Source organism: Prenolepis imparis, unplaced genomic scaffold, assembly GCF_030444845.1.
Source record: "Prenolepis imparis isolate NDT839.2.m4 unplaced genomic scaffold, iyPreImpa1.0 SCAF_7, whole genome shotgun sequence".
NCBI classification, from domain to species: domain Eukaryota; kingdom Metazoa; phylum Arthropoda; class Insecta; order Hymenoptera; family Formicidae; genus Prenolepis; species Prenolepis imparis.
The window spans coordinates 12,635,530-12,659,041 of NW_028141165.1; the positions used below are offsets into that span (position 1 = coordinate 12,635,530).

Below are 23,512 nucleotides of genomic sequence, written 5' to 3' on the forward strand. Positions count from 1 at the left end.
TTTACTTTGCAGTACAATTTATACTTTGTTTGCGTATGTTGCTTTATCTGATGCATTTGGCAAGATAAATTTAATCGAGTAAACAATCGATTTTTCGTACAAAGTTGTGTATAAAATCGCACAGTTTTTCCACAACAGCAAAGCGAAGCATCGAAAAAAAAATGCAACGCAGTCGCTGAGTTCAGTGAATTCATATACACAGTAGGTGAAAAAATATATTTGTACACTTCATCTTTTTTGAAAGAAATTTAAATTAAAAAGAAAAATATTATACCGCGAAATAGCTAAATTACAATACATTGCATGTATTTGCATTAATGTTGCCAATTATTTTCCTTCTTTTGCAAAATAATCCTAAAGGAATAGAATATGATATGTAAATATCTCTTTATATCCTATTTTATATTTTTTATTTACGCTTGGTCTTCGAAATTTTCCATTCCAAAATAACATCAAAAACGAATTACTTCATCGAGATTTTGTAAATACATTTATCCCGCTATAATTTGAAGTCTATGTAAACTATGCTATTTAGTTTGGCGAAATCAAAGCTGCGCGATTTCAGCCATGTCAATATAATACACACGCGATTTCCGTACAATGCATGCCTAATTCTCGTAAAGCAATGATTTTATGTCAAAATTAATCCTCATATTCAAATCACAGTAATGCTTGACAATTCTCGTACGAAATAATATTCTGGGATAAACAAATACTCAACTTGCTATATACATAGAAAATTATGTAACTTGATTATTCGGTTCGTCTCTTCGTCGAAGATCTATGTAAATTGATTTTACGATATATATTTTCAAGCTAACAGCATTTTTCTTTTAATAAAGATATTTATTATTAACATTTATTAAGTGCAATTTACATACTGCATGCTTAATATTGCACCAAGTGTATATTTAACATTACGTTTTTTGAATGTTATAGAATAACATTAAGAGAACGAATAGCGTAATATTAAGATTTTAGGTATTCTGCTGAAATCCTGATTGATACATCCTTGAATAGCTCTAGATTAGATGTACTGACACTGTCTATCGTCCTCGTGTGTATGCAGAAGCAACCCCAAAGGACCATTTCACGATCTTGCGACATCCCTGTCGACCCTTCCATAGAACCCTTCCATAAGACACTTCGCATAGCTATCAACTAGGCGATCGAAAACGCATATGTCATTTAGAATGATTAATTAATCGAATCGCGATGATTGACGATACTCTGGTTTAGTTCAATAGTTATCATGGGAATGAAACCATGGGCTGGCTCATTTTCAACTAGTAGACGTGTTCATTGATTATAGATACATGTCAATTTGACCTATTGATTCGAAATTGCCCATTGTTCCAATATTAGCCGTCTTGATTGTCTAATATGTCCTCGATGAATATAGGATATGCTTAATGACTATTGAGCTATCCTCTACGGTTTTGAGCTGTCCTCTTAAATACTAAATCGATTATTTATAAATTATTCAATCTCATACATATCTAAGAATCAACGTTGCGAAAATGAGCATGTAATAGTAAGCAAAAGTGTTTTCAATAAGTCGGTAAGATTGACGTGGCGCGTATCAATTATCGCGAAAGTTATGTGAAACGGAGCGCTTCAAGTTGTACGCTTTCTTTATACCATCGCGTATCTTCGACGCAATAAGAATTCTCGAAATTCCGTCTTCACTCACACCGAGAATTTCGGTACGTAACTTGTAAAATAACTATGTGGATTCAGTGCACTTATCGACAAAGCTTTCAAATTAACCAGCCGTCTGTCGATGTGCGACATTTTTGAGACTATACATAGTAAAAAATTTCTACAATTTCGCGAGAAATTTGCTCCTGGAGAATGATTCGAGAGAAGAATAAGTGTTCGGATTTTCAAACTCAACAAAAGTGCAGTGCAAAAATTTGAAAACCAACAACTTAAAAAAATGATATTATATTTATACATAAAGATGTGTTGAAGCACTGTTAACTTTTTTAAGAAAAGCTTTTAAAAATTTTATAGAATTGATAAAAAATAAATCAATTTTTATTTATGCACGTTAAATTTACGATAAATAAAATTTATAACTTAAAACATGCTATCAAATATATAAGTAAATGGTATTATAAATTATTAGAAATTTTAATCTTATTATAAAAAAATATTACATTGAAATTAATGGAAGCAGCTGTTCTTCAAAGTATTTTATGTTTTAGTGTTGAATGTTTCTCAAGTATTGTAGTTAATTACATTACATGTGTATATATAATCAAGAGATACGGTTATATTTCGTGTCAAGTTCATACGCAACAACAAACTCATGAATAGCAAACACAACAAAGAGGACCAGCACACTCTATCTATTATACATTCGAAATATTTTGTATGTATCCTTTTACATAATATTAATTGATACAAAAATTTAATTATAGATATTTTTTTAAATACCTCAAAATATAAATCTAGAATAATTTTTTGTATACATTCTTTTATACTTTTTATATTTTTATTAAATTTAAAATATATCATTTTCTACCGAGGATAAATTAATTTTACAACAAACAAATAATAAATATAACAAGTTATAAGAGTTATAAAAGTTAAGTTATATAAGAGTTTTGTTTATCGTTGCTCTATTGTCGCTCGATGCTACTTTGAGCTTCCTCCTTCTCTCTTCTTCACCCTTTGCTGCTGCTTCATAGCATTCACTCGCAAAGATACACTAATTGCGATTACGCACGCATTAATTAATAGAATATAATAATTGCATTTTGCACGACAATTTTGATATTAATCGCATACATGCGGTACGCACTTTATTACATTGTATATAAAAGAATAATACAAAAAGTATAATCTGATTCGAAAAAAAGTTATGGTCAAAATCATGCTGCTCTATTCTTGTTAACGCTAGTACTGCACAATATTGTGCAAGTAATGTTAGTTAAGACGCGTCTAATTAATATTTGTATAATCGAAATGTTATATTGCAAATCTAATGTTTCCTACCTACAAATGCGCAACACGTATACTATTAATAAACAGTCGATTCATTAATAGACTTTTTGTTGTTTAAATCAAATAGTCGTGAAAGTCTTGTGTCCTTTATTGCAGGAGTTAATCAATTATACGGATTGATCGCTAATTGTAATTAGCAGGAAATAATCGTATTTCGAAAAGTAATATGTCGGAGCGATACGTATTGCTGCCTGTTCGCTGTGTGACTGACGATAAGATGACTACATGTAAACAACAGCGCTGTAGTGTTTATACGCGGTCGTCCTATTGTCAACCGCGTTGTCAGACGAGCGAGCGCGGGCAACATGTACTCCATGACGACATACATTCTATTCCTCGAAATACGATCATACTCTCTCATTATAACCATTAGCGATGATCAGCTCGATTATAGATAGCAATTGATGATTAATTGTCGCGATAAACGACGTAAGAATGTCGCGACAATAGCTATTTGACTCAAGTAACGAATAAATATAATGAATCGACTGTTTCTTAATATTATAGTACATGTACTTTGCGGCATTTATATTGGAAACAATTGTAACTATGTTTGCATGTGGAATTTTAAATATATATGCTTTTTGATAGATTATCGCATCTTAACTAACTATTTTAGCTCAACTTGTATAATATCACGCAAATCCCAATATCAGCATTTATAAAAGAGAGGCTTGCCCCGCTGCATATAATGCCTGAATTAAATTGCGTAGTTTTCAGAGTATTGAGCGGATCATAATTCTCGTATTATTCTTTCATCGTAATATAATAAAGTACGCGTCGCGATTAATAATATTGGAGTGTCGTGTAAAGTGCCACGCGATTGTAATTAACCGTGTTTTCACGAGCGAGTGCCATGAAGAAGCAGTAAAGGAGTATATAGTAAAGTCAACAAGAGAGAAAGAGAAGGCCTGGGGTGGTATCGGGTACTGGCGGAACAACCACGGTGTAAGCAATTTATAATTTATATTTGTTAATTGTGACATTAATTGCTCGTATTATTTTCGCGATAATGACCCATTCAACGTTTTGGTTTAATATATATAAAATATATTCTAGATTTTATTTTGAAATATATATTTAAAATATTTAATAAAATATTTACGAAATATTTATATACAATATATATATTTATTAAATATTTCAAAACATATTGTGTGATATGTATGTACTTCAGATATATATTACAAATATATATTATATTATATCAAAATTAGATTTTTTAATATTTTTTCTAAACATTCATTTCTAAACCAATTTTTTTCAATAATTATTTTACATTATTTTAATTTCGATATATTTATATTTTACAGATCACAGCTTGTGTACAATTCCGCATCGTACTGGTGAGTTAAATTATTTTTTATTTTATAATTTTGAGTAGATAAAGCCAGATCAAATTCCCATGAATAATTCCATAGGAGAATAATATTTAACTAAATTCGACAAGTTAATAATTCGAACATATTACGAAGCACTTATGAAAACTAACTCATAAACCTCCTTAAAGAATATGCAATACTTGACTTAAACGATCTTGAAACTTATACGAACAACATACTAATCTTTACGATTCAAACGGCGCAAAGTAGACTTTGCTTATTCATTTCATTGATTCGCATACATTAAAAATTTTACACGATCGTATAAACCGCGTATTCCGCGATTAGTCTGCCATTATGATCTGGTGACCATGCGCCACACCCTCATCTCGGATTGTAAATTTCAAAAGCCTAGATAGTCCTGATCGGTCACGACTCATCAACCCGAACAAACAACCATCATCCGCCGAGACTTCGCTCGTGGACGATAACAAATCTTTCAACCTGTTGAATCGACCACGAAATAATTGAATTGGATATCCGCGATCGTATTCGCAGAAGATATATAAAGAATCATACGAAAAGAACAATATAGTTTCGAAAAAGTATATATATATATATTCATAAAGCTGCGCTCTAAAGAGATATCTCAAGAGATCGTATCATTTTTTAAATTCTCGATGCATGCGAAAAAAAACTACGTTGTTCTTCAGCAAATTGCAAATCTCAAGACTCTTTTCATCCCCCATTATGTAAATGTATTTCACTCTCGTTCCCGTAATGTGCGTTACGCGCGAAGCTCGATACTCCGAGGCGTCGTAGAATTTGTCCGTAAAATCGTAGACGAGTTTATCGCGACCATTCCTTTTGTTCCGTCGCGTAAAGTGCAAACGAACCGCCGTTAAAGCCACTCTTCGAGCGGCACTTAAATTGCGGGATTTCCACGGGATACAAAGGCGTCGGCAAGGAACCACTGTGTCAACGTGTCCAACATTATTATAGGATCTGCGGGGACAATACTACTATTACTACAGGTTGTAACGCGACCGCAGAAATAGCGCGCTGCGAATAATAATTTTCACTTTACTTACGAACGATAGCCGAGACAATTATATAACCATGTTCCGACAAGATCCTATCAGTTGTAATTTTACGCGAACGGTTCTCACAATTTTCTTCGCGATGAATTTTCTTCTCCGCGGGAAAGATCCTCTCTCTCGTCAGAGCTCTCTTTTCGCGGACAATTTTATACTTCGCGAGAGATATTATGTCGTCCGATAAAATAATTGAAGAATACGAGAAGAGCGATAGGAAATTTTCATTCATACATCAATATTACCGTGAATATTTTCATTTTATCGGGAAAGGAATATTGAAGAAAATGTGAAAATATCGATCCTTTTATAATAATTACAGATAATTGACAGATAATTAAAGTATTACGAGGTGCAGTTTATCGAGAAATAAAGTAGATTTTCTGGTAGAGATAAATATCTAAATAATTTTAGAATTAGAACAGATAAATTAAAATCAGAACAGATATATTAAAACCATACATTCACGCGCGTTTTCATTTACAAAATTATTATATAAATATAAAGTCAATTGCCTCTTTAGCATACTACGAGTGTTAGCGATAATAAATCCGGTATCTTACACGAATTATCTGGATTGAATGCCAAATAACAACAATCGAACATAACTATAGGTTGCCATCAATATAGGATTACCTAAATGTCTATCTAACGTGCGAGGCTGATATGAATTTATCGCATGACGTATCACAGAGCAGCGATGGGTAGTATATATGCGTTTATCAAGACAAGGGGGTGGTATGCTTCTAGCCTCGCTTGTAACAACATGCATATATTGGTATGAAACTACGAAGATAGTCGGATACCGTGACACGATGAACAGAAACTAAACTGTTAAGAGAAAGTTCAATATTTTGTAAAAAAAACACGTAGATAGAGGAGGTTTTTGCATTTGATTTAAAAGTTATTTAACTTCAAAACACTTTTACTGAACACAACAGTTTAAGAAGAGTGTAGTTTTATTTTTTATTATTTCTGTTTTCATAAAAAACAGACAAAGATAATCATTCGTGTGAAAATAGAGAAAGCTAAGAATATATTTTTTTTTTACAACTTATATAAAAGTTTCATTTTGTGTTAAAGAGCTATCATATCACCATATATCGCATCGCAGCAGAGTTAGGCGTTATACGGCGACGTGTGTAAATTTTTCGCAGATTTAAATTAGCGTGCGTCCAGCACGGTCGGTTTCTATCACCTACGGCTGATGAACTCTGAAAGACTATTTTCCTCGAACGAGAGGCAGCCATACTATCGCGTGGGAGACTGCACGTAACTTCGTCAATATCGATGAGTCTACGAGCGGCGTCCTGCATAAGTGTTGGTCCACGTATATGCACGATATACACAAACACGCGTGTCGTCGACAAGATTATTATTTTCTACGATCGAGTTTACCACCGTTACTTGCTACAAACGCTTCTGCGCCCTCGTGAATGCAGGCTTCTCGGTGCAGATAGGTAATATGTCGCTAGCAAACGCGCACGAGAAAGGCAAAGAACCCATTAAGGCAAGCGATATAATGATGTGGTATCACCGATCAAATGGGTAATTAATAAGTTCGAAACACACCGAAGATACATTGCGATATGAATACACCACTTCCTCGAAAATTCAAAGAAAACTTATACAAACACGCGCCACATATTTGCAAGAAATTAATTTTTATTAAGAAAAAATCGAGGACTATAAAAAACGATAGTAAAAGTACTATAAAAAACAACAGCCTAAAATACTTTTTATATTTTTATATATTTTCCTTATATTTCTTCAGAACGAGTTAATTATTTATTAGGAAATCGAAAATTATAAGAAACTTCGATATTCCAAAAATATATTGTAGAGTTTGAAATTGACATTCTATGGACAAGAACATTTTAATATAGAATAGATACATCAATATCTCGACGTATATAATGAAAATGAACAGGGCGTGCTGACATAAATCCCTCACGTTACCTTCGTAATCGTACCGTACATGACGCGACTTAATTAAAGTAACTGTCACGTCGCATGAATGCGTCGTCTATCGACATCCGCGCTATCCGATTCGAGTCAACAACACATGCAGCCATTTCACTTAAAACGATTTCAATAATGATGCGTCAGCGAATACAGACGCGTGTGCATGACGTATAAGTTGGCAATTGTTCGCGATCTACAATTCGAATTTATATATTGAAAACTTCTAACGTTGTTCCTTTGTTGAAGCTTTACAGCATCGCATCGAGTAGTCTTGAAAAGTCTTTGAAAGCGTCTAAGTTATACTCGCATGAAATTTACATATGAAAACCCGGGCACTGTTTCTCCGGGCAATAAAATGTGAGAATTGTTACGGCCGTTATATATACGCACAATATAAACGCGAAAAATTTTAATTTTACGCAGCATATTGTGCGAGCTATTTCATTTTTCGCTTTATCTTCCTATTGTGTATACCTTCCTTGTAGAAAAAAATTTTAACGCAAAAATACAGTAATAAAATAATATAAATAATAAGATTTCTTTCGCGCGATAAAACGTGACAATATTATGCACTTAAAACTTTTTTAAAACATAATGTAGCACAAAATTATCCTCTGACATGAGACGTTTGCTTGACGTTCATAAATCATGTTTTTTTTTTTTTTTCTTTTTAAGATCGAGCGACTTTATAGCGACTCTTATTTCCGACAGAAGATTTATTCACAGTCGCATTTTAGAGTGTAACTCATGAAAAATGTTTCGCGGATACGCGGATCCTGAGTGTGGGAAGTTGTGTAACAACTTTCCACATAAACTGCGAGCTTTGGAATGCGAAACTCGCAGGGTTTCCTCTTTCGCCCATCTGTGCCGCGCGCGCGGATTTCTGTTTTATTCAAGATGTAATTTCTAACCGAAAGCTTATAAACGCTCATATAATATCGATATCTTCTTTCTACGTTAATCGCTATTTTCAAACGGAAAATCACGCATTTTAATTTCGCTAAGCTAAGCTGATATTCGTTCTTCTCTGCGATTGCGAAATAATGTGTGTGCGAGAATCTTCTCGCACATTAATTCGAAATCATGCGGATGAAATTGGCGTTTATCGCGATTACGCGATAATTCTTCATACTAACAGGGAGAAATATACGTATGAACCGATAATTATGTCGTCAATACCGTTAATCTGCCATTCAATGACATTCGCCGGCCAATAAAATTTCGTTCGCACAATTAACAATTCCATCTGCACGAAAGGTCTATTAAAGTCAATTGCCAAGTACGATGAAAAAACACTCAAATAATGTTGCATGTACAATCGCGAAACAATGTTTCGAAATAAAAATAGTCGCGTAACGTGGAATATTCTTTTCATTTAATGAACAGTTTTATAATTAATATGAAAGAATTAAAATTCTCTCATATATATTATACGGTAGATGCATTCAAAGGCACACTCTTTGTTATCATTCATAATTTAATTCGCACGGTTTAAATATTTGTATTTAATTTTTTAAGTAATGTATATATCGTGTAATTTAATTTTAACAAAATTATTCGTTAAGCGATATTACCGAAGAAATGATCTCGTAAAATCGTAAATTATAAGAATACTAGGATAACGGTCAACACTGTTATTCAATTTCCACGAGTTTCGTTCAAACAGATTGAATACTACAGTTGGTTCACAAAGCTCATCTTCTTTTTTCTTGTCCTGAAGGAGGGATTCTTTCATTCCAACCTTTCTATCTACGACAACGCTGTGAACGCGACCACTTCAATAAGAAATCTCACATTTCCTGCCTTCGTCCGGAAAAGTGCGATCAGCACTATACAAATCTTGTGTTTTATTACACATGTTTCATTTTATATCAAGATCAGTTCTCTCTCAGAGTACAACAGATAATAATTGATCATTTCTGATCATTTTAATAATTATTGTATTATATTTTATATTAAGATTATAATAATTTTATTTTATGCGGAATTTTACTTTTCGCGTTCGTGAAATCTAACTCTTTGGAAGATAGTAAAGAACTTTTTATAGAGTATATTTATTAAGTTTGCAATTAATTATGTATGATTAGAAATTTCATCTAAATATTGTAGATCAATAGCTTTCTAAAAATTATAAAATCCAAATAAACATGCAATCTTACTTAATTAAAGTTTAACAATTAAAGTTTAACTTGTTACAAATAATGGCGTAATAATTTTTCTTCAATAATAAAGAGCAAACGCGAATGTTGTAAGTCTGATAAAAATGCGAAATAAAACATGCACTGCAGCATAAAACATGCATCTAAAGAAAACAGGGGCGTTCGATGCGAACCGTATTCTTTCGCACTTGTTCGCTCTTACTTCACGAGCATCGACTCTTATCCTTTTTTTCCCCATCTACTTTTCAAGAATTGTACTTTCAGAAACTGCTCTCTTCGCTCTCCTGTAGTAGTGCGTTCAGTATCCGCACACGAAAGCAGATGAAACTCTATTTCTTCTAGTCTTATTCTTTTTTATCGTGGAAAACAAGGCCATTCCTGAGGGCAAGAATACGAGATATAGAACACGAGGGAAATTGCAACGGAAACTGCATGCCGCACTTCAAATATGCAAAATGAGTATTGTAGATCTCGCGTAGAGGTAGTATGCGAAAAGGTAGTGTGCACAAGACAGAGAGAGAGAAGCAGAGATTTTAATCAACGCAACGACGACGGAAAGATTATTCGGACTTAATTATGATTCTCGCGGTTGTCCGAGTGGAATTCGGTTAAACTTAGATTATCATTTGTATACTGTTGCAAAATTTAATCTAACAAAAAATTCTGCAACAGCATTTTTATAAAAATAAAAGACAAAAAATTTTTAATAATACCACAAATAAAAATCCTCGTTTTTTGACTAGTGAAATATATGCATTTATGGTGTTTACTTTTGATTGAATTGATTTCATCGAAAGTGTAATTCTTTCGTGAAAAAAAAACCAATTATTTTAAAAAACAAACTACAAATTTCTCTTTCTCTCTTTCTTTACTATATTTCGAAATGATTGAATTAATATTCTAGAAAAGATGCTGATATAATTCTTTGCCGTAATTAGAATGGTCGTTACATGCTTTCCGATTTAGTATGCATGCAGAGTTCAAGTAATGGAATGCGTGATACCTGAAATGCATTTCGCGAATATCAATAACCTGCCTGAAAGATTTAGACATGCATTTCCTAAAAAAAATTCGAAGAAAAAATTCAAAATCAGATTATTGACGGATATAGTAGCTATGTATATACACTTGTCAAAACTTAAAAGAAGTACTACACAAATATTACTATAATTTTTGTCGTGTCTAAAAAAAAATATAACGCCAACTTTAAAAAAAGAAAAAGTATGATAAAATAATATATTATCGTATATAATGTTTTACGAAAAGAATTTTATTATATTTTTGCTCTCCTTAAATAATGATTTAAATATGTATTATGTGTAATAATATATTTATATAATATATTATACTTTTAACACACGCAACGCAATTATGTCGGATTATTGGCTTATATAATCTACTGGGGGTGTTTCTTCCGCAGGAAAAAAAACATTTACTCGCAATAATACGAAAAGTATCAAGCGGTAAATTAAATTTGAAAGCACGACCCATAATTCCGCGAAAAACGATTCATGATTTAATTAAGCCTCTTCATTATAATGGTTTATCATTATCACATTATTATACCTCGCCATTAATTCACAGTATATATAAAACGTTTCTGATAGTGTTGGAATTATTTAATAAATCCACTATTTTAAAATTAAGCAAAAATTACTTTTTTTTACATATCTTTGCAGTAAAAACAAAACTCAAACTGATCGAAACTATTAATATTTCCAAGGCTTTTAACTTGTGTCTAAAATCAATGCCATGCAAAATTATAAAAAAATCTCAATTGCTAAGATAATAATTGAATCGAAGTATAAATGGCATCCTCTTTAACATAAACTCGCGTTCCTTGGACAAATGTCACCGAAATATCCTATCATCTGCGAAAGTGCACCAAATATACGTAACCGGGGTCACGCTGTTCTAAGAAGACTAGAAAGGATTCCCGACCTATACGTGCCACATGATATATCCAGCTGGTCGCCAACAGAGCCAACCACCCTGCCGGAGAGCCCCACTTGTTGGACGCCTCCGCCGGAAGGGGTTGAAAACCGGAGCGACCTCAAGCCACCTGATGCTACGCTACTGGCGGCATCGATCCCCCAAACCTTCATCGAAACCCCTCCATGGTAGCCATGGCGACCAACTTCCCCTATCGCCGTTACCTCGAATGAACGAACTAACGAACGAACGGACGGATGGACGGACGGACAAACGAACGAACGAACCTGCGAACACAACATGCCTGTTCCCACCCTCCGACCGGGAGACCTTCTCGTTCGTCGGAGGGTGGTAGGTGACGTCAAGTAATAAACATTAGCGATATAAGCGTGCACCCTCTCGAGCAGGTTAAGTTACCTACGAGGATATATCCTGCAATCAGGTCACATCGAACATTACATTCGATCAGCGTGATTTCGCGCCAACTGATTCAATTTTCAGTGATTCGCTTAACCGTCCTAGTAACTATCGAATCGACTACGGAGTCGATTTCTTCACGTAGTTTTAACAAATCTTTCACAAGTAGATGGTATTAATTTTGCAACACTTTTGTACACAATATAAAATCTCTCAACCCGAACATTTGAAGAGTTGGATAAATCTTTTTGGATTAAGTAGAAAAAGTGCTAAGATTCTTAAAGGATTAGTAAGATATATTATACTCTTGAAATATTACGTCTATAAAATAAAACAGCAGCATAAAAGGATTCATTAATATAAAACAAAATTACGAATAAATAAGACAATATTGTTCTTATGATTGAAACGAAAAGGTAAATAAATTATGGCGATGGCTCCCTAACACGCATTATCGTTGGTTTTGTGCTATCAGCTATGCTTAATATCTATATTACCGGAAAGAATCAATTTCTAGGATATTAAATTGTCCATTTTCTCTCGTTGATTGTATCTGAAACGTGCTTAAAATATACAGGACATCTCTAAAATAAAAAAAAAATTAATAAAACTATTTTTAATATAAAACTGAGATCGAGACGCTAATTTAATTACACAGCTGTTAAATAATAAACGAGAACTTATTTTTTCTATATTAAAATTTTTTATTTTAATTTAAAAACTCGATCGATGTCACTTTATTTTAAATGTATATAAAATTGCTGCCTCAATTGATCTCGATATTTTTAAAGTTTGATATGAAATGAAATGCTGATTGCAAAATGGTAAAAGCTGCGCACTTTAAATGTCCCGTGGGAAAATGATTCTGCCAATAAAACAGGGGTAATACCAATAAAATATTATTATATCGCTTATATCACGAGTTTTATTCGATAGCGTTGCATCTTGCATGACTAGATACAATTGTATCACAATCATACATAAATAGAATGCGCAGTAATATTTACGTTCAATTCTTTTACATTTTCTCGAAACGCAATTGTTTTCAAATTCTCTATTTCTTTAAATATGCGAATTTATTATGTTGTTAAATATGTTACTTCCCGCATATAAATAAAAAATATAAAGGTAAAGAAAATCTTTCCTGTCTTATCCTATACTTCTGAGAATTTTATAATATATTAAACATGTGAAAATATATACATATATATCTTCTAATATTACTGTTTCATCAGTAATTACCACATCAGTTTATGAGCCATAATACATCGTGTCGATCAATTCATCAACACGCTAAAGTAGCGATATTTATAAAAATAAAAATTCCTCGTTTATATATATACAAATATACATATGTATATACAGATATATAAATGAGAAATGTTTATCGCGCGTACAACTATAAATATATCTTTAGATATATATGCTGCTTTAATTTAATCTGAATCAAATAGAACTTAATAGCATTTTATAATTAAGCTTTCTGATTTTTCCACATATTCTCTAAATACATCATCGCTTCTCTGCGATGCTCATGTCTGACACAAATCTCTGTTTTACGCGAAAGCACTGTCGAAAATCATTTAGTCTCTAAACGTGCGCGACGAAGCGCATTATTCGATGTATTCTCAGCTCGAGTTAAGGTACAATAGACCAGTTAAACAGACGACTTAGTTCTGATATTGTTCATACGGATTTCTGTCTCGTACAAAGACAGGATTGAAAATCAGTTAGCCTCTAAACACGATCAACGACACTCGTATTATTCAATGTATTTTCAACGTTTAAGTTGGCACTCAGAGAGTCAATTAAACGTTATATTGAAGGAGTCTATAATCGTATTTCTAACTTGTAATTATGCACCTACAGAAAATTCGCATCCGTATATACATATATGTATAGTACAGAAATACAAAAAAAGGATGCTTCCACAATTACAGAAGAAATTTCCTTTTTCAAGGGGTTTATTAATTAATTAACTAGATTTAAAAGTAAGCCAAAATTATGACTCGGAACAATTTCTCAAATGAATTCCTTTACTCGTTGCAATGAAGTTAAAAATTCGTTATGATCCGTCATCGAGAGATTTTTCTACGTAATGATAGTAATGCTATCGTCGCAATATCTTTCTCGACCCGACGTATTCATGATCGACAATTTGACAAGAAGAGAGCTTGATATCGGTGCCGTCTTCTACTTTATCGAATATAACGACCGCGCATGTAACCGTCACAACATATGACCGTATAACAGCGCGTGTTACGATAATTGTGCGGAACTATCCAACAGCGCGAGCACGATGATTACCGGGACTTTGAATATTACATAACTACACGGTAATAACGAAGTGTACCCGTAGGAATTTCTCAACAACTTCATCTCAGCTCGGGCATTCCAGACACGTCACCAGGGATCACGCGCTTATCTTCGTTTCGAACGAACAATATAGAGTTCATTAGACAGACATATATTATAGGAAATGCAAAGCGCTCTTTATTACGTAAATACGTTATTAATTTTCTTCATGATTAACTTTATATCCGTTATATTATTACAATAACGAATCGCTCACTTTGAAAAATACGACATTAAATACGTATTTTGAATTAAATAATAGACAATTTGTATATATATAATTTTATTTCAATGTATCCCATATAATAGATGTAAAAGAAATTAATTATCGCATATTATATATATGATTTGCAATAAAACGTCCAATTTAAACAATCTAGCAAAGATACTTTAGTGGCAAAAAGAGAGCATCGTCGGAAAAATTGTGAACTCTTATACGAAAGTAAAAAGCCCTGGAGGCGGAAGCGCCTTCTAACACGTTCATTCGCACGAACGGCGCACAATCGCGTATTTTACACTCGAGCGAGTAACGAAACGCGATCGAACGCGAAGGCCAGGTACAATATCGACTGAACGTTATCGCGGAGATTGCAACCGGTAATCGTTATTGGTCAAAAAATTCTATTTCTAAATTAGTTTTGTCGCGAAAAGTGTTTTGAAAACAATAAACGATTATTTATCGATCAAGATACTACTATAATAACGTAAAGAGCTTTCGCGCATTTAAAACCATCAAAATTGTTTTTATTAAATACGCAAATATATATACATCGATATATTGATACATATGTATGTGGCAGACAACGATTTCAAGATTCCACGTAGTATATTTCAATATGAAGCAAAAATAGAAATAGAATGTTCGTCAATACTGCAGGTCGTCACGTCGGCGAAATTTCATAAAGTATTGAGCATCGTCTCTTCGACGCGCGCTGTTTTTATTACGTGACTATATAGTAATCGATAACGTAAATGGAAAGTGTGTGGACCTTAGCACGCAGATGATGTTTCATATCGTCTGATATAATATAAAACTGACAATTCTGGTTTATTATAGATATATTTTAAATATTAATTCAAACATTTTATATACGCATACACATTTATATGTATAATATATAGAATTCAACTTAAAATAAATTTCAAATTGACACTCGAGAACTTTTCTCTTTAAAAAAAACTGCCTGTTAATTACAATTACTACAATGTCTTTTTATGATCGAAATGAATAATTACAGTATGTCAAATCGACAGAATTACCTCGAGAAAAAATTGCATCCGGCCTTATAACGCAAGGATTATAGAAAACGGGATGATGAAAAAAAGAACAATCTCCATGATTTGAAATATAATTTGCCGGCCGGTGGCGAGCGAGCGTGTAAAAGTGCCTTTACATCAGAGGACAAACTTGTACGTGCATAGCAAGGAGAGTTAGAATGCATACGACACAAAGAGAGAGAGAGAGACAGAGATAGAGATAGAGAGGAGAGGGAAAGAGAGCGGACGAATACGAGCTTTAAAGCTCACTGCCGCTGCCTGCTGACATCGCTTTGGCCTCGGCGATTCATTGTGGGTGCCAATGACCGCGAGGATACGAGGGATGCTCGAGTGCATCGCTGCATATTTCACTCGAGGGTGTACGTCACAAGGCGGGTCATGACGTCATGTCTAACCTACATACTTTAAGGGAACGGAATCGCGTCGATGCACCTCTGCGTCATTATACGCGGTCGAGCTGCTGCAAACATGAGATACGATTCCGGAATCACACACATACTCGTAATGTCTCGTTTATCGGTATCCGACAAAATTTGTCGGATACGTATATGCACGGCCATTAATAACATTGCAATTGAGAATCGAGTCGGCAGGATTTTTATAAACTTTATTTAGGTCGCGCGTTCTCTCTCGATGATGCCGTATTTATACCGAGACATAATCAATCCTCGCAAGACAGGTTTCGCACATCCCTAATCATCGACTGTCAGCTTAATCTTTATAGAATAAGGGAAAATGAGGAATTTATATAGATAATATATATATATATATATATATATATATATATATATATCCATATTTATACGCGGCCTAGAAACCAGAATTCAATAACGACTGCTTTGACGAATTTATACTTAAACTGGAGTCAATCCTTCTTTCGCCAAAATTTCAAGAACTACCGCTACGATGATAATATTAAATATTTCAATCTGACAAATTAATTATGTGCGCATACACTACTTGTCCGCCGAACGCTGTCAAATATTACATGTCATATTTGCAGTGCATCGTGGAAAGTTATGAATATTACGTATTAGATTCCACAGACCGTTCCATTCCTAAATTGAAAATTAGTTTGCAATGCTAATATATATATAATATATGTATTATATATATATTGCGAGTTTTTATACCTGCTAAATCAGAAAAATCTTGAAAAATTAAGAATTTAAGACAATGAATATTTTCTATGAATTATATAATATATTAATTATATCTCATTATTACTGTATTTTTTAAATATTTTCTATTCATTTATTTATAATTTTCACATTTATGATTTCTAATGTAATTTTACAAGCTACCATAAATTGAGATATTCAAAAGATTCAACGAATAAAATTCATTTTAAGATCTCGACTTTGCATCATATTACATATCGGAATTACAAATGTATGCAAGTTTACTGAGAACTAACATCGCAGCATATACGATGTGGAATATGATGGAAAACAGTACTGTTCTAGTATATGAGAATGAGTACGCAGAACTTTCTAGGTCCTACACTATGGCGTGATGTCGCGTAGATCAGATGAATGTCCCGATTAAGTTGCGATACTACGTCATCGTAAATTGTTAAAGAATTATAGTTGGTCGGTAGAGTATAATGTAACGTTATGACCCGTACTTATTCTACTCCTGCACATTTATCGGAAAATGTTAGCCGTTGAATTCTTCGTTCAAAAGAACACACAATCGCATATACATACGAATAAAAAATCAATAATCAAGTTGTATATTATATAATTTAAACATCAGACGATTATTAATATTTTAATCTATTATTCAAAATCTATAGTTACACCTCACATCGAGAGATACTGAAACTTTTCTCCTCAAATTATTGGAAAAAGATATCTTATTTTTCATCTTATAGAGAGTCTCATCTGGGATTTCATACGTGACAGCAGATTTGATCTACAGTCTCTGAAGCGAAGACGAAAAATAGACGCCGAGACAAAAGTTACTTTAATTCATTAGATAGGACATAAATAAACGAGTACGCATATGAATCCATATCATATCGTATAATCATAATCTTAACTCATACGTTCATTCTCATAAATGTATTTGGTAAAATTTTATTAAACATTATCAAAGAGAGATTGTATCAAATTTTATCGAAAAGAGAAAGAAAAAAAGAGAAAAAGCCTTAAAATGAGTTTTTTTTTAATCAATCCAATTTCTTAAATTTAGTTGGTAACATAAAAGCAATGAGAATTTTCCAATCAAGATGCAATGTGAAAAGTCGAATCTTCAACAACGACAATGTTGGCTTATTTCCGTTTTGATGGAAAACGAATGACTATCGCTTTGCCAATGAACGGTTATACGAGGATTATCTAAATAAACGAGTGTGGAATTCTATACCTGCGAGAAATTTTTCGGAAGGTATCAATCCAAAGCATTTTGCATCGAAAAACAAAGCAACGAGAATTGCACGATCTCTATGCTAGTAACATACATTTCTATGTTGCAGTGATTTTATTTCATACTGGCAATCAATAAAATGTAACTGACTGTTATATTAAATAATAAACGAAAAAATTGTGAAAAATTAAACTTTAAGACAAAGAAAATCTTATTTTTTAATTAATTTCACGATGACTGCTTTGAAACGATTATTAAATTTAAAATTAATAAATTAGTTCATGCTAATATGTTTTGAAATGTCAGGCGAGTAATAATTATTGCTAAAATTTTAAGAAAAGATCTTTACAGTAAGTAAGTATTTTTTAATATTATCTAAAGTTATATTATTGTATTGCAAAGTTCTCTCGACTACAAACAAATAGAACATATATTTTATATAGTATATTATATATAAAATAGAATTTTTGACACTTATTTAATTAAATGACTGAATGAGGCCAGTTCATAAAGATAGAAACGTGGAAAAATGTCTGCTAGAATATCGCGATAGTTTGATCATTAAAAAAAATTGTACGTCGACTTCAAGGAGTGGAAAACTCGTTAAGGAGTTGAAGAAAGAGGGGTCGGTTCTCTCGCCGCAGCCAGTATTCTGTCTAAGACAGAATTATTTGAATAATCGGATCCTACCTTTGTATCTTGCATCCACTGCTGGAAACAAGACGAGAGAAAAAGTTTAGTACTCCAAGAGAGAGATTCAACTGCATTCAAACGACCAAAAGAATTTCCAGTTATCATGAATTGAAATGCCTCGATATATTCTCTACACTCGTCGCTATATATATATGTTATAGACATACATATGAATATGAAACATATAAGAAATCAACATATAAGACACGTTTTCCCTTTAGATGCAAATTCTACGAATTTAAAGATGATGTTTATCATGCGAAAATTCACATCAAAAGCATCATATGAGCCATTTTACATATTTAATATCGAGTAATCTTGTGGTTGTAATTTATTTGAAGTAAAATATATAATTTATATTAAAAATAAATCTTAACAGGAATCATTTAATATTCTTTCAAATTTTTCTACAAATACCTATATACTAAATATTTTTATAATTTAATATACATTAATCTCATACCCGTAAATAATTATTAATAGTGTGCTTAATTATTAATATTGTGTAAATTTTATTTAATAAGAATGGATCTTTAACGTGAAAATTTATATGCAGAAATTTATGTATATCTGATAGCGCCTTGTGTGCTTTTTTGTTACAAGAATCTTCTTTTTTCCAGTTTTATAGAATGGCAATACATGTTTTTGATACGTGATTCTCCGGGGAAATCAGAAAGCTGATCAAACTTGAATGGAAATAAAATCGATTAAGAATTTGGTGGTGATACATTCAGTTGATAAAATTTTCTATCGGAAAAAAGACTAAATGTATATACAAAGGCAGTACGCACAACAGAGAGAAAATATCATAAAACAAGGCAGACAAGTCAAAACTCTATTTAAACATTTAAATTATATTCCCGGTTAAATATAATTACGTTTCGTGTATGTAATTATCTCTACTAATGTAAGACAGAATATTTTATAACTAACATTATTAAAGACAGATATATAAATGCTTCGAAATGCTTTAGTTGAAGTCGGGAAAACTTAGAACTATGAATCTGTGTGCCTAAAACTCAATTTAGTGAAATTTACTAAAATTCAAGTCATTGGTACTTCGTACGGTTAAGTGAGCATAATTCGCAGGTATATTCTCGGAATATTCGACGCAGTTCGGTAAAGTTTCCGCGAACGCTTAACGCAGTTTATGAAGTTCCTCGGGCATTGAGCGTGCCAGGCGGCGATTAATCGCGAAAATCTTTCTTTAGATTGAAAAAGCACAGTCCCCAAAGTTCAGGATCAATTGAAACTTTCTGTTAATCGAATGAAATTACATTAGCTCTCAGAAAAAGTTTTATTGGGTCAAAAATCGAGTAAAGGGCTTTCATAGGTGAGTAAAAGAACTTCGCATTCTTTCATCTCCGGTTTCGATCGTATCAAATTTTGCTTTTCCTCGAGCATAAGATAAGCTCGGCACACCGACGCTATTGATTTTGTGAAGGACGCAGGGGAGGTCAGAGAAAGAGAGAGAGGACAGAGAAAGAGACAGAGAGAATGCGTCAGAGAAAATCGAGAGTAGGTAGGTAAAGTCAACCCGTTATTTAGATGAATTTTTGCCTGATAAAACCTGCGATATATAGTGCATCTTTTCCGGATTTATTCAGGGTTATCCTTGAACGCTATTCTGCGCCACTCTCATAACGGGGTAAAAATCGATGTGTACTTTAGGCTAAAAAGGTTGATACATCGCGCGAAGCTCGTATTATTCAACACAGATAAGTAGGTTCCGTTAAGTAAAGGTTTGGCGTGTTGGTTCAATATCTCGAACCTTTCGAGATTATCGGGTATTGAAATTTTTGCATCGTTTTGTCAAAGAAGCTGATTCAAAACTATTATGTTATATAATCGCTAATAAAAGTATTAAAATTACACATTATATAATAGTAAGATTGATAACATCAATCATTTCAGCTAACAAAAATTTCAGATTGTAATTTAATGCAGTTACAGTTATTTTTTTTATTGTACTAGAACATTTCATTTAAAACACATTATTATTTTATAATTTTTATTACATACTATTATTTTAAAATTTAATTAACAAATTAACGTTTTAATCAGCTGATTTCTATCAAAAAAATATTAATCGAGTTTAAAGTACTTTAACATTTTATTTAAAACATATTATTATTTTTATTTTTATGGCAATATTAATTTAAAATTTAATTAACGCATTATTAATATTTCTTGACAGAAATCAACTGATTAAAGCGTTAATTTGATTTACTAATTCAATTTTAAAATAAGAATATGTTATAAAAATTAAAATAATATGTTTTAAATAATATGTTATAATTTTCCTTAAACTCGATTAATATTTTTGACAGTTATCAGCTGATTTCTATCAAAAAATATTAATCGCAGATAAGGCATTATAACATATTATTTACACATATTACTATTTTAATTTTTATAACCTATTACTATTTTAAAATTTAATTAGCAAATTAACGCTATATTACAGTTATTAGCTGATTTCTGTATCATTCTTTTTAACATAAAATTGAAGAATAGCGCGTGCTTGTGTTCTAGTCCTTTTCTAAAGAAAGGCATGTTAAGTCGATTCTCGCAAGTATTGTTGCCTCTTTTTCACGATGTTAATTAGTTGCCTCGATTTGCGTTGTGCGTTTCATTCATAGCATCGAGAGACTATCATCGCGAGGGTCAGCAGTTTGACAGTTTATCCAAAATTAAATTAAATTAAATAATAATATATGTTTTAATACTTTAAGTTCGATTAATATTATTGATAGTTATCAGCTGATGTATATATTATATATACACATGTATACATAAATGTATATATATATATAAATGTGTACATAAATGTATATAAATGTGTACATAAGTTAATAAAAATATTATCAATCAATATTAATAACAATAAATAATAAGAAATATTAATTAATTTTGACATCATAAATTAAAAAGTTAAATGCAAAATTGTGACATAAAATAATGTAGTAAATGTAAGTAGTATAGGTCAATGAAAGTAGTGTACATCAATGAAAGTGATATAAGTTAATAAAAATACTATCAATCAATTCATATAATAATAAATAATAAGCAATATTAATTAATTTGGACAGCATGAATTAAAAAGTTAAATGCAAAATGGTGACATAAAATAATGTAGTAAATGTAAGTAGTATAGATCAATGAAAGTGATATAAATTAATAAAAATACTATCAATCAATACTTATAACAATAAATAATAAGCAATATTAATTAATTTTGACATTATAAATTAAAAAGTTAAACGCAAAATTGTGATATAAAATAATGTAGTAAATGTAAGTAGTATAGGTCAATGAAAGTAGTGTACATCAATGAAAGTGATATAAGTTAATAAAAATACTATCAATCAATTCATATAATAATAAATAATAAGCAATATTAATTAATTTGGACAGCATGAATTAAAAAGTTAAATGCAAAATGGTGACATAAAATAATGTAGTAAATGTAAGTAGTATAGATCAATGAAAGTGATATAAATTAATAAAAATACTATCAATCAATACTTATAACAATAAATAATAAGCAATATTAATTAATTTTGACATCATAAATTAAAAAGTTAAACGCAAAATTGTGATATAAAATAATGTAGTAAATGTAAGTAGTATAGGTCAATGAAAGTAGTGTACATCAATGAAAGTGATATAAGTTAATAAAAATACTATCAATCAATTCATATAATAATAAATAATAAGCAATATTAATTAATTTGGACAGCATGAATTAAAAAGTTAAATGCAAAATGGTGACATAAAATAATGTAGTAAATGTAAGTAGTATAGATCAATGAAAGTGATATAAATTAATAAAAATACTATCAATCAATACTTATAACAATAAATAATAAGCAATATTAATTAATTTTGACATTATAAATTAAAAAGTTAAATGCAAAATGGCGATATAAAATAATGTAGTAAATGTAAGTAGTATAGGTCAATGAAAGTAGTGTAGATCGATGAAAGTAATATAAGTCAATAAAAATACTATCAATCAATAAATATAATAATAAATAATAAGCAATATTAATAAATTTGGACATTATGAATTAAAAAATTAAATGCAAAATGGTGACATAAAATAATGTAGTAAATGTAAGTAGTATAGGTGAATGAAAGTAGTGTAGATCAATGAAAGTGATATAAATTAATAAAAATACTATCAATCAATACATATAATAATAAATAATAAGCAATTTAATTAATTTTGACATCATAAATTAAAAAGTTAAATGCAAAATAGTGATATAAAATAATGTAGTAAATGTAAGTAGTATAGGTCAATGAAAGTAGTGTAGATTGATGAAAGTAATATAAGTCAATAAAAATACTATCAATCAATAAATATAATAATAAATAATAAGCAATATTAATTAATTTGGACATTATGAATTAAAAAATTAAATCCAAAATGGCGATATAAAATAATGTAGTAAATGTAAGTAGTATAGGTCAATGAAAAAGTATAAATCAATAAAATATTACAAGTTAATATTTATAATAATAAATAATAAGCAATATTAATTAATTTAAACATCATGATTAAAGGATTAAATCAAAATAGTGCAACAATACATACGAGAATCGACTTTGCATGCACTTTTTAGAAAGGGATACTTTCTTGCAAATATGATATTAATATTATATAATATTATTATATAATATTATTATTGTTAGTAAAATAAAGTAATTTATATATTTAAAATAATTTGTACATTTTAATCTGCCTATAATATATATCTAACTGTACATTTTATTTCAATTAAACGTTTAACAATTAGTAAAAAAAATTATTCAAAATATATATTCGCGAACATTTTCATTTAAATTACAAAGAAAATTTATTAAAATATAAAATAAAAGTTAATTAAATTATTTAATACAGTTATTA

The 23,512-nt window shown here is 31.1% G+C and overlaps 1 long non-coding RNA gene across 1 annotated transcript in view; it reads left to right on the forward strand.

Annotated features, from left to right (window-relative positions):
- The window catches only part of LOC145938205 (uncharacterized), a 180,039-nt gene that overhangs the window by 60,168 nt on the left and 96,359 nt on the right, over positions 1–23,512 (forward strand). Inside the window, exon 3 of the long non-coding RNA XR_014425689.1 lies at positions 4,326–4,358. This is a non-coding gene — a long non-coding RNA (uncharacterized LOC145938205). The remainder of the gene's footprint in view (positions 1–4,325; positions 4,359–23,512) is intronic.